This window comes from Acomys minous (assembly GCF_964271855.1).
Source record: "Acomys minous genome assembly, chromosome: 1".
Taxonomy (NCBI): domain Eukaryota; kingdom Metazoa; phylum Chordata; class Mammalia; order Rodentia; family Muridae; genus Acomys; species Acomys minous.
The window spans coordinates 57,743,881-57,755,969 of NC_140483.1; positions in this window are offsets into that span (position 1 = coordinate 57,743,881).

Here is a 12,089-nt window from a genome sequence, read left to right on the forward strand (position 1 = left end):
AGCACCGTAGAGCTAGCCCTGATGTCAAAGGCACAGGTAAACCAGCCCCAAGCATGTAAGAATGGTACTGAGGGTGTGAGAGAGGGAAAGCTGGCCCAGCCTCTTCAGCTGCAGCACTTGGGAAAGTGAGTCTTGTTCCTCATCTGGGCAACATAATGGAGCTGGCTCTGGTGGCATGGGTGTTGGTGAGCCAGCCAAAGGCAGGAGAACAGGGGAGCTGACCCTGCCTAGTGGGCAGTGCTGGAAAGCTTGCCCTGGTGGTGAGGATAAGGGAGAACCAACAGGCTGACCAGCTTGGCTGACACCCAAGCCCAGATCCAGGGCTTTGAGTTGGCCCACCCCAAAATCTACATCATCTGTGAACTGTTAGAGGATGTGAAAGGGCTGGTCCTGCAAATCCAAAGCTGCAGGATCTCCATGACACAGGGCAACAACAGGATAACTGGGAGGAGTTCTGGGGAGGATCCTGTATTGATGGTGCGGCAGAAGCCAGAGGCCTCGGACCAGACCAATGACTCATTGCAATGGACATTTGCAAGTGAAAATGTGTGGACAGAGTGGTGTACTGTGGGACACACTTAAGCTTCTGTGATGAGGTGTTTTCTGTGTTTTATTTTGTTGCTTGTTTGCTTGTTTGTTTGTTTTTATTTTCTGAGGGGAGGTTGCAAGTCCAGAGGGCAGATATGAGGGGGAAGGAGAAATGAGTGAGACTGGGGTGCATAATGTGAAATTCACAGAGAATCAATTAAACACTTGGGGGAAAAAAAAGTAAGTAAACTGTGATCTCATCCGCAAGGCTTCTCCTTAGATATGCGTGTTCATATTCAAAAATAAATTTTTTTTTAAAAAGCCTAAATGTGAGGTCCTTCTGGTTCTAAGCATTACCTTTAAGGCATATTCAGTGTGTATTAAAATAGTTTCTGAATTCAGAGTGCATGTAGATTAACATACAAATTATTTAAAAATAATGTACTTAGCAGAATACTGTGCTTTTAAATAGTAACTTAGGAGGGGCTGGAGAGATGGATCTTCACTGACCCCTCTTCCAGAGGACTCCTGGGTTCAGTTCTTGGCACCACATGGTGGCTCACAACTATCTGTTACTCCAGTTCCAGGGCATCTGATGTCCTCTTCTGGCCTCCTCAGACATGCATGTATATGGTACACAGACATGTATGCAGGCAAAACATTCATAGACACATTAATAAAAAAACCCAGCAACTTGATCTCAGGATTCTCATTAGAAAAGGCCAGAACATGCCATCAGCGGCTGTTTTAAACCAAAACTATTCAGCTATCCAAATTGCCATTCAGGTTGGTGTAGTGACGCACACCTAGAGCCAGCACTCTGGAGGCTAAGCCATGAGGATGGAGACTTTGAGGACAGCCAGGCAGCAGCATCGGTTTTTGATCTGTGGGTTGAAACCCCTTTGAGGGTTGAATAACCATTTCACAGCGGTCACATATCAGATATCCTGCATACCCGATATTTACATTACGATTTATAACAAGCAGTAGCAAAATTATAGTTATGAAGTAGCAACAAAAATAATTTTATGGTTGAGGGTCACCACAAAATGAGGATTAAAGGGTCACAGGATGAGGCAGGTTGAGAACCACCAAGCCAGTGCCATGGGGTGTGACTGTCAAAAATAGAATTTAAATTTTAAAATTGCCATTTAGGCATGAGGGTAGAGAAACGCCACTGTTGCGACCTGCAGATTGCTTGGCCTTAAGATGGCATGGCACATCACAACAAGATGAACAGAAAAAAGAACGGAAGGAAAGGGAGGAAAGAGAGCTGGGCCTGAGCATCAGAGAGTACAGGATGTCTCAGCCAAAGTAAAGTGCAGAAGAGCTTTAGAGCCTAAAGGAAAGCAGAAAGGCAGGGCTCTGTGTGATGCGTCAGGAGAAAGGTGCCCAGCTCAGAGTTCAGGCCTAAGCAGTTTGTCTCTGTGGGTGGGACGTCTGAGAAGTAGTTAGGGCTTCCTTCTTGAGTGGATTAATCCATTCATTGAATTAATGGATTAAGGGATTGTCTTAGTCACTGTGCTATTGCTGTGAAGAGACATCGAGACCGAAGAAACTCTTACAAAAGCATTTAATTGGAGTAGATTCAGGAGCAGTAGCTGATTGCTACATCCTGATCCACACATGAGCAGAAAGCAAGACTGGGTCTGGCATGGGCTTTTGAAACCTCAAAGCCCACCTCCTCCACCCCCCCAACGCCCCCCCCCATCCCCAGGGACACACTTCCTCCAACAAGGCCACGCCCCCCTAATCCTTCTAATCCTTTCAAACAGTTCCACTCCCAATGACTAAACATTTAGATATATGTATGAGCCTATGGAAGACCATTCTCATTCGAAGTTCCACAGGGACCAATGGGTTAATAGAGAGGATGTCTCATGATAAAAGTCTCCTATAAAAGCTGGGCCAGATGGGTCAGGTGCTCCTCTTTGACCACATTCTGCACCGCGCTACCTGAGAACTCTGGCTGGTAGATCAAACAGGTGTAGGCCTGACCCTGGGCCAGAACTGTGAGCCAAAGCAAACCCCTCTGTTTTACAAGTTACCAGCCTGGCAGCCTGCTTTTAGCAATAAAAATTACCCTAAGACACTGAGGAAATAGCTGAGGTATATAATTTTAAAAAGTAGAAAGGGAAAGGAAAAAAATCATCATTTGAAGCTATGAAACACGAAGGAAACAGGAGAAAGGAGATGACTGACAGGCTATTGGATGGCTTTGCAATAATATTTACATAAATATTCACAAAATGTAAATGATGCACTGGATTTAAACTTCTGAAGCCAATCCATTGGCAAGCTATGGAAGACCCAATTATAGTTAGAAAATAAGAATACAAATGTTATTTTAGAAAAATACAGGGCAGGTGAGATGGCTCTGTGGGTCTAGACACTTGCCGTGCAAGCCTAACAGATCCCAGTGTGATCTGGGGAACCCAAAAGGAGAATTAGCTCCCCAAATCTCTCTCTCCCTCTCTTCCCCCCCAACACACATGATATGTATAAAATAAAAATTTTAAGTGTAAAATCATTAGGAGTGGTGATGCACGTCTATAATCCCAAAGCTTAAATGACAGAGACAGAATGGCAAGTTTAAGGTCATCCTCAGTTACATAGTAAATCTGAGGCCAGCCCGGGCTATGAGACCCTGTCTCAAACAAAATAATAATAATAATAAAATAAAGAGATTGAAGTGTGTTGCTTGAAGTGACAAAGATAACTAACAGACCTAATTTTATTTAGGGTAACTAAATAAAGACAGCTATCTAGTCACATCGGGGGTGGGAGCTGTTGTTCAGATGACGCACGTGCGCTCAATTTTCAGTTTTCATAGTCACGAGTCAACAGAGCATGTTTAAACGTGAGAAGCCAGGGGACCGCAGCACGAGCATGTCTTGGAGACCTGCACATTGCAGTGATTCCCAACCTTCCTAACACTGTGACCCTTTAATACAGTTCCTCATGTTGGGGTGACCCTCAGCCATAAAAGCATTTTTGTTGCTACTTCATAACAGTAGCTTTGCTACCGTTTGAATTATAGTGTGGAGATCTGGATTTTCTTTATGGTCTTAGGCAACCCCTGTGAAAGGGTTGTACACCCCTCACCCCCACCCCGCAAAGGGGTCGCGACCCACAGGTTGAGAACCACTGACCTAGAGTAAGCCCCAAGAATTGAGAGCAGTTGGGAAACACAGGCTGGGCCAGCTGGGCAGGACATGTTTGGAGAGCTTTTCTGTTCTGATATATTTTTAACTGTGTGCATACATGAGGTTGATATTAAAATGAAGGAACACTATGAGACAGAGGAGAAGGCGGAGGCGAGAGCTTGGGGCGGTAGCTGAGCCTGGAGGGCCGATCCAGATGACATCAGACTCAGCAAAGACCAGGTCAGGCGGAAAAGCAGCTCAGGAGGATATTGGCCAAGGCAAGCCAGTGCTCTGATGAGGACACCGACAGAGCAAATGCTCTGATTTTTTACAAGGAGACAGATGATATTTCTGGAAACTATAGACCAAGTGGCTCGATATAGAATCCTGGCAAAATTCTTGCACAGATTATTAAACAGATGGCTTGGGAGTGTTTTGGGGTTTATTTTTATTTATACTCTGCCTCATTCCAAAAAGAGGGCTTTGCAGTAGTTTATAGAGATTTGTACAGTACAACAAGACAGAAAAATTAGTGAGAACAGGGTCTCAAAAAACTACATATGTCTGTGATTATAACACGGGGGGGGGGGGGGGGGAGCCGTCCTGGGTGAGGTAGGAGGATAACCATGAATTTAAATGTGGCCTAGGCTACATAATAAGAGTCCGTATCAAAGAAAGAGGGAAGGAAGGAAGGGAGGGAGGGAGGGTGGGAGGGAAGGAGGAAGGAGGAAGGAAAGAAGGAAGGCTCCTCAACAGATCACAAGTTCAAAATCATCTTTGGCTACATAGTGAGTTTGAGGCCAACCTGGGCTACATGAGGCCCTATTTCCAAAAGGGGGGGGAAAAAAGGTGAGAGGTGCGTATTTTTACTAGGACATGGAGGAACCTTGAGCATTACTCTGAGCAGGATAACTAGGCGTTAAAATCTGCATGTTACTTGATTCCATCTATGTGAAATTCTCAGAACAGGGAGTGGGAAGATGGTTCAGTCAATACAGTGTCCGCACCTCAAGCACGAGGCCCCGAATTTAGATCCACAGTACCCACGTAAAACGCCAGCTGCTGCCGTGCACACCTGTAATGCCAGCACTCGGGAGGCAGAGGCAGGAGGATCCTGGGACTTATTCGCCAGTCAGCCTTGCCAAACCAGGAAGCTCTAGTTATAACAAGAGGCTCTGTCTCAGAAAGTAATGTGGAGAGTTACTGTAACTGTAGAATATACACAACATCAACCTCTGGCCTCTACACACACACACACACTCCAAAACCATGAAAATTCATAGAGAGAGAAACTATGGCAGTGGTAATGATCTTGCGCAAATATAACAAAATTCACTAAACTAGACACTTTAAAAGGTAAATTTTGTGGTATGTGAATTATCTGAAGCCAAAACAAACAAACAAAGAAAAAACAAACAAACCTACCACTACATTGGAAAAGCGGGGGGGGGGGGGGGGGTAGGGGGGTTGGGGGGGAGGGGCAGAGAAGAAGGATGGAAAATAAAGAGAACTAAATCGATACACAAATATAGAATGTAAAATTCTATGCAAGCAATACAGTTGCTTTATAACTTTGACTGTGTGCAGTTACTACAGGCCTGGAAAACTGCATGAGTTAAATGATTCCCAGAATCCTTTAGTTAAAAACCAGCTGGTTGCTAAGGAGATCACAGCTTTCTCTGCTCCTAATGCCCAGCAGAAATCTTTCTATGTGCTTTCATGAAGAGGAGCCATTACAGTGACACCCCCTAAAACTCCAGGAGCCACACAGCTTTGTCCTGGGGATACTCAAGTTAGACGTGGAAACCAAGTGTAATTCACTGAAGACATTTAATAAGAGGCCTCAATGGTGTGAGCCCCACAAGCAGGTCTCCTGACATAACTGTGTGTCTGGAGCATATAACCCTAGCCTAGGGTTATAGACCTTAGCAGCAGCTTCTACAAGTGGTTCTCAATCTGTGGGTCGGGACCCCTATGACGGGTCACATATCAGATAATCCTGCAAAATTTACATTATGACTCAGAACAGTAGCAAAATTACAGTTAGGAAGTAGCCATGCAATGATTTTATGGTTCAGGGGGTCGCCACAACATGAGGAGCTGTATTAAAGGTCGCAGCATTAGGAAGGCTAAGAACTGCTGGACCTAAGTAGACCCCCCCAAAGGGGCCTTGCAAAACCCCGAAAGTAACACCCAAGGAGCCTCCGCTGATCTTCACGGTCGAAAGGGAAAGGGTGACTTAGGGCCACTGACTCAGTTTGGACACTCTCAGGGACAGTCCTGGTGTCACACACAGCAGAGGAACCATACTGGATCCTAGTCACAGCTCCGAAGGTGACACCAGATGTCAAAGAATCGACTGGGAAAAGAAAGGACAGCTGACAAATCCCTGCAGCTTTCTGCCACACCTCTGGCTTGTTAACCTGCAGCCAGGAGAAGTCCTGACTCCCAGCATTCCCAGCTCCCCCAGAATGTTCCCGAACAGGCATCTTGGCATATTGCTATGGTGCCATTTTGTCATACATTCAAGTACACAGATCTCTGAGCAAAGATCTGGCTTCTTCTTGAGGTCTACCTATGGGCTTAAAAAAAAAATGCTAGTGGCCGGGCATGGTGGCACACACCTTTAATCCCAACACTCGGGAGACAGAGGCAGGGAGATCGGTGTGAGTTTGAGGCCAGCCTGGTCTACAAAGCAACTCCAGGACAGCCAAGGCTAACACAGAGAGATCCTGTCTCAAAAACAAAACAAAACAAAATGCTAGTGTAAGAGTTCTAGTCCCCAGACAATGTTATTTTTTGCACTATAGACTATCTGGTGCCTTCTCAAACCTTGCACGTTGGAGTTCCTTAAAGCCAGTCACCACTGTGAATATCTCTAGGTGTACCAAGTCAAGGCCAGATGCCAAGTCTGGACTCGGTAATAAAGGCTCTAAGCACAAAGCCGGACGGTCACCCAAAGAAAGACAGCTTCATTCAGTTTCCTGTCCCACTGGATACTTGTCTGTGCTCTTCTCTGTAGTTAATAATACCTCTTCTTATTCTCGGATTAAGTCTCTGGCCTCTTTTAAAATTGCTGTTTTTATATAAACACCAGTGACCCAATAAGACAAGGAGTCCATAGGCTCTTACAAATGCACCCTAACTCCAAGAAGAGAGTAATCTGCCCAACCCGAGTGCATTAGAGCCAGAGAGAGGATCACCGTCCTCTCTCCCTGGGCCAGCCTCACTAACTGTGAGGTGACACGAAGAGCCATAGCTGAGCTCCATGAAGGAAATGACTTAGCAGCCCAGTGAGTCACTGGCTGGCCTAAGGCTCATTAAACCCCTTGGACCATGTCTAATTTCATTGACAAAACAGAGAAGGTCTGTCTGCTCCTTTTAACTTCCACTGGTTGAACACCTCAGGCAGGGCAAAAGTGCAGAAGCCACAACCAGCACACATATAAGCAGGGTGGGTACCACGGAAGATTTGCGCCGAACGTTGCTCGGTTTCTCCTTGCTTCTGCCACTTTGGGGGCCATTAGTCACCCTTCTCTAACTTCTGTTTTATGTCTCTTGTTAGTTTGGCTGGCTTGTGTGTGTGTGTGTGTGTGTGTAGTGTATGTGTCTGCGTGTGTAAGGATGAACATGGGGCAGGGGAGAGTCGGTGGACATGTGTGTCTGTGTGGAGGCTAGAGGTGTTTGTGTTTTCTTTTTGCTTTTAAAGACAAGGATTCCACGCTGTAGATCAGGCTGGCCTAGAACTCATTGTGTAGCCTCAAACTTGCAGCAATCCCCCTGCCCCAGCCTCCTGAGTTGTGGGATCCTTAGCAGTAAGCCATGACTGTTCATGTCCTCTGAGCATTTACCATACTTATAAATTCTGTGTCTTCTCAATGTCTCCAGTTCCAAGTTAAACTAATGTTCACTGGTGGAGGGGGGGGCAGGGTTTCAACTCACTTCAGACAGAGACTTAATTTCACCAATCTTGTCCCCAGTACATCAGGCCAAAAGAAATGAAGACCTCCAAGGACAGATGTGGGCAATGCCCATATATTACCCAGAAATAGTCATAGAAGGTTAGAGGCTCCTTTGTATCTTTAGGATTAAGGAGGAAGAGCTCTCTGAGGTGTGGATGAAGTGACAAGGATGCTCATGGGGACTATCCCAGTTTGCTTCTGTTCCTGTGATAAACTCCATGACTAAAACCAGTGTGGGGAGGAAAGGGATTATTTTACCTTACAGTTTATAGTCCATCACTGAGGGAAGCTGAGGCAAGAACTGAAGTAGAGACCATGAAAGAATGCTGCTTACTGGCTAGCTTCCGCTGCCTTACTCAGCTTGCGTAGACAGTCCAGGCCCTCCTGCCTAGGTATGGCCCCACCTACAGCATACTGGGCCCTCATACATCCATTAGCAATTTTTTTAAAAGCCCTCCAGACATGCATATAGGCCAATCTGATGGAGGCAATTCCTCACTTCCCAGCCCGGGGACCTCTGAGCCCTGAATTCATATTCTCTGAAAGGAAGATACACGTCCCACCCTCTCCTGCTGACTGTATGTAGGAAATATGCCTTTCCTAGACTCCTGCTCTCATCTCAAAGACTAAAGCCTTCCAGACACAGGATGATGCTATTAGGTCCTTAAAGAACTGGCCGCCTGTCTGTGTCTTACACAGAAAAATCTTCACACGTCAGGAAAGAAACTTAAGATGGCATTCTCATTATAGTATAAAATGCATGGGACTCCAGACCATGGAGGAACCTGGCGATGGATCCTGTCCTTCTGCGGATGTAGAGCAGACGTCTCTGCCAGTGCTGGAGCGAAGCCTCTCACCCACTGCAAAAAGAAAAAGGAAGATGTGATAGGTCGCACTCTGTAGCCTAGGCTGGCCTAGAACTCACTAGGAAGCCCAGACTGGCCTCAAACTTGCAGTGATCCTCCTGCCTCAGCTTCCTGAGCATTGAGCCCCCCTGAGTCAAGCCTTCATTTTCCATTCTATTATTACCAGGTTAGAAGGTTCCCTACTTCCTGTATCACCGGGGGCTTTCAAAACACCAGCACATGGCCACACCAAGTGATCATAGGCAAGTTCTGAGATTCCCAGGTCATAGACAAACATAGCTCCTCAGTGATGAACGTGGGACCCATCCTCACTCTGTTATGGATACAGAAGCTGTTCATCACATGAAAGGGCAGAGAGGGGATGGAGGGAACATAGGCAGGCACCAAGGCAGCCCTGTGTTGAGGTAGGTGCTTCCAGCTCTCCTGCATCCTAAAAATTATAATCAGGACAAAAATCAGAGAAGAGAATGGATCACTTGCTTCAATATTTCCTCACAATCTGAATGAGTCTCAGTTACATCCCCCCAGGACTGTGAGGTACCACCCTTACTCCTGCCTGAGCAGCCAGAAGGGAACCCAGTGCTGCCTGGCTGAACTGGAATCCAAAGCCTGCTGACTGGCGGGGGAGAGGAGCGCTAAGCTAGACAATGCTGGAGCCAGGCAGTGTCTTTAAAACAGCAATTGGAGACGCCTTGTACACACTCTCATTTCGTTCCGTGTCAACAGTCACAGCTGAGCAATTTGGCTCCTGACACGGAAGGGTCAGCCTTGAGTTGGCACAGCAAGTGTTCGGCCACCCAAACCCAACCCATTCCATTACTCCCCATGGGCCAAGTCCTACTTTCGGATTGAAAACATGAGTTTGTAAATTGAGGCAGACTGTGAGAGGCAGACAGCCTCCTGGGAAGGGTCTAGACTTGGAGGCAGATCTAGGTTCAAAACACAGTTCAGCACTATCCAGCTACGGACTGTGGGCAAGGGACTCGCCTTTCTGAGCCTCACTTTCCTGGTCCATAACTGGGATAATAGCGGCTACTGCACAGAATCACTATGAGGGTTAGAGATAATATTTGTGCAGACACGAAGATATCCGTGATATGTGCATTATGGTTAGGTTTAACCATCAGTTTCACAATCTAGAGTCACCCCGCAAGACCCTTATAAAACATTATCTAGATCATGGTAGCCTCAGGGCATGTCTTTGGAGAACTGCCTTGATTGCTAACTGATGTGGGAAGGTCCAGCCCCTTGTGGGTGGCACCATCACCTAGGCAAGGGGTTCTGAACAAAGAGGAGAAAGCTGGCAGAGAGCAAGCAAGTGGGCTGCATGCACGGTTCTATTTCTCACTGTTCTTGACTGTCAGGGTGTGAGCTGAGTTCCTGCTTTGACCTCCCAACAATGTAGGATTTATAAGCCAGATGCCTCCTTTCTCTCCTACATTGCTTTTCCTCCCAGTACAGTGTCACAGTAACAGAAACTGGAACAACTAATTGCTCAGAGCAAAAATGTATAAAAAACCAAACTCCAAGTAGATAGCAAAGAGCCAGGTATTGTTACAATGTATTTCAGGAAGCTCCTGTATGGAAGGCTGTGTTCAGAGGTAGGGCTTAAGGGAGTGGCTGGGTCACCAGGGCTCTGCCTTTATCAAGGCTTTAATCAACTGATGGACTCAAGACTGGGACAGTGGCAGGGGTTGGAAATGGGTCACTGTGGATGTGGCCTGGATGGACATACCTTGTTTCCAGTCACTTCCTGTCCCTGTGAGGTGAAGAACTTTGCCCCTGCACAACCTTCAGCCATGATGCTCTGCTACACCTCAGGCTTAAAGCACCAGATCCAGCTGGTTCCAGACAGACAGACAGACAGACTGACAGACAGACAGACAGACCCCCGCCAAACCATAATCCAAAAAAGAAGAAAACAAAAAAAATTTCCTCCTTTGGATTGTTTCTCTCTAGTGTGTATCACAACAAAACTACAACTGACACAGTCTAATTTTAAACCGATGCAAAAGTCCCAGAATGGCAACGCACACTGTAATCTGAGTACTTTGATGAGACAGGAGGCTCCTGAGTTCAAAGCCACCCTGGGCTACATAGCAAAACCCTGTTTGTTTGGGTTTCGTTGTTGTTTGCTTGTTTGAAAAAAGCAAAAGCAACTTCTATAAAAATACTAATGACATTCTTTATAGATATGAAAAGCTCCTAAAATTCATATAACACCACAAAGAAACCCCCTACCCCAAAGCTAAATCAGTCCTGAGCCAAGAAAATAAAGGCGAGGGAGTCGCAAGCCAGGCTTCAAACCATACAACAGAGGATATGCCTGTAACAGCATCATTCAGAAGCTGAGGCAGGAGGATGGTGGCTCTGAGGCTGTAAACCCCAAACAAAGAAAAGCCACAAAGCAAATTGCAAAGCTATAGGAACTCAAACAACATGGCCTGGACATAAAAATAGATACTACCTGGCCCTTGGGAGGCTGAGACAGGAGGATTGCCACAAATTGAAGGTGCCTCTGGATTACATAGTAATAGGTTCCAGGCCAGCCAGGACTACAGAGATAAGTGAGACACTGTATCTCAATATAAAAAAGAAAAGAAAAGAAAGAAAGAAAGATTACAAAGGCCGTGCACAGAAACACAGACACGCTATGGTTTCATATGTAAGTGGAAAGCAAAGCTGTGCCCTGGGGCTAGAGGTGAGGTTCGGTGGGGCAGATCCCTACCCAGCAATGCAAAAACAAAAGCTAATGTCAAAGAGTAGAGAGTAGGGCCGGTAAGATGGCTCATGCGGTAAGGGCCCTGATGCCCTGAGTTCAAGCCCCTAGACTTACATGTTGGAGGGAGAGAAAAGACTTTGGAGAGCTGTCCTCTGACTTCTTCACGTGTGCCACAGCGCATTCGCACTAGCACCTCCCCAACACACAAATAAACAAATGTAATTGAATTTTTTTTAAAAAAAGAACAAAATAGAGAGGTCTTGGTGCCTTGTGAAGGAAAGACAGGACAGGAGCCCAACACAGGAGTCTGGAGGCGGGAACTGAAGCAGAGCCCTGCTTGCTGGCTTGCTCAGCTTGCTTGGTTGGTCTGGACCAGGCTGGCCTCAAACTCACCTCTAGATGCCTGCCGCTGCTTCCTAAATGCTGGGGTTAAAGGCGTGCATCCCTATGCATAGCCTTCGGCTTGCTTTTCCACTCAACGCAGCTACCTTAGCTCGTGCAGCACAGCATGCCTGTACATGCCTGTATTGAAATATCACAACATACAATGTAGCCATGATAATTATACAGAAATTGAAGTTTTTCACTTCAGAGGAAAAAGTGGGCAGAAATCTTTAAGGAGCATTTCCTAAGAGACGTGCAAATGGCTAATAAGCATAGAAGATGCCAAGCCTTATTGAACACAAGGGAAGTAATCATTAAAAGCCCTGAGATGCCAGCGTTCCCCAACAGGACAGTTAGCATTACCTTGACCCTAAGTGACAAATGCTGAGAAGATTGGGGAACATTAGTAAGCCATGGCAACCATCACACTGTGAAGTTCAGCCACTTTGAGAAGCCTTGGTGGCAACTGAATAGGTCTAGT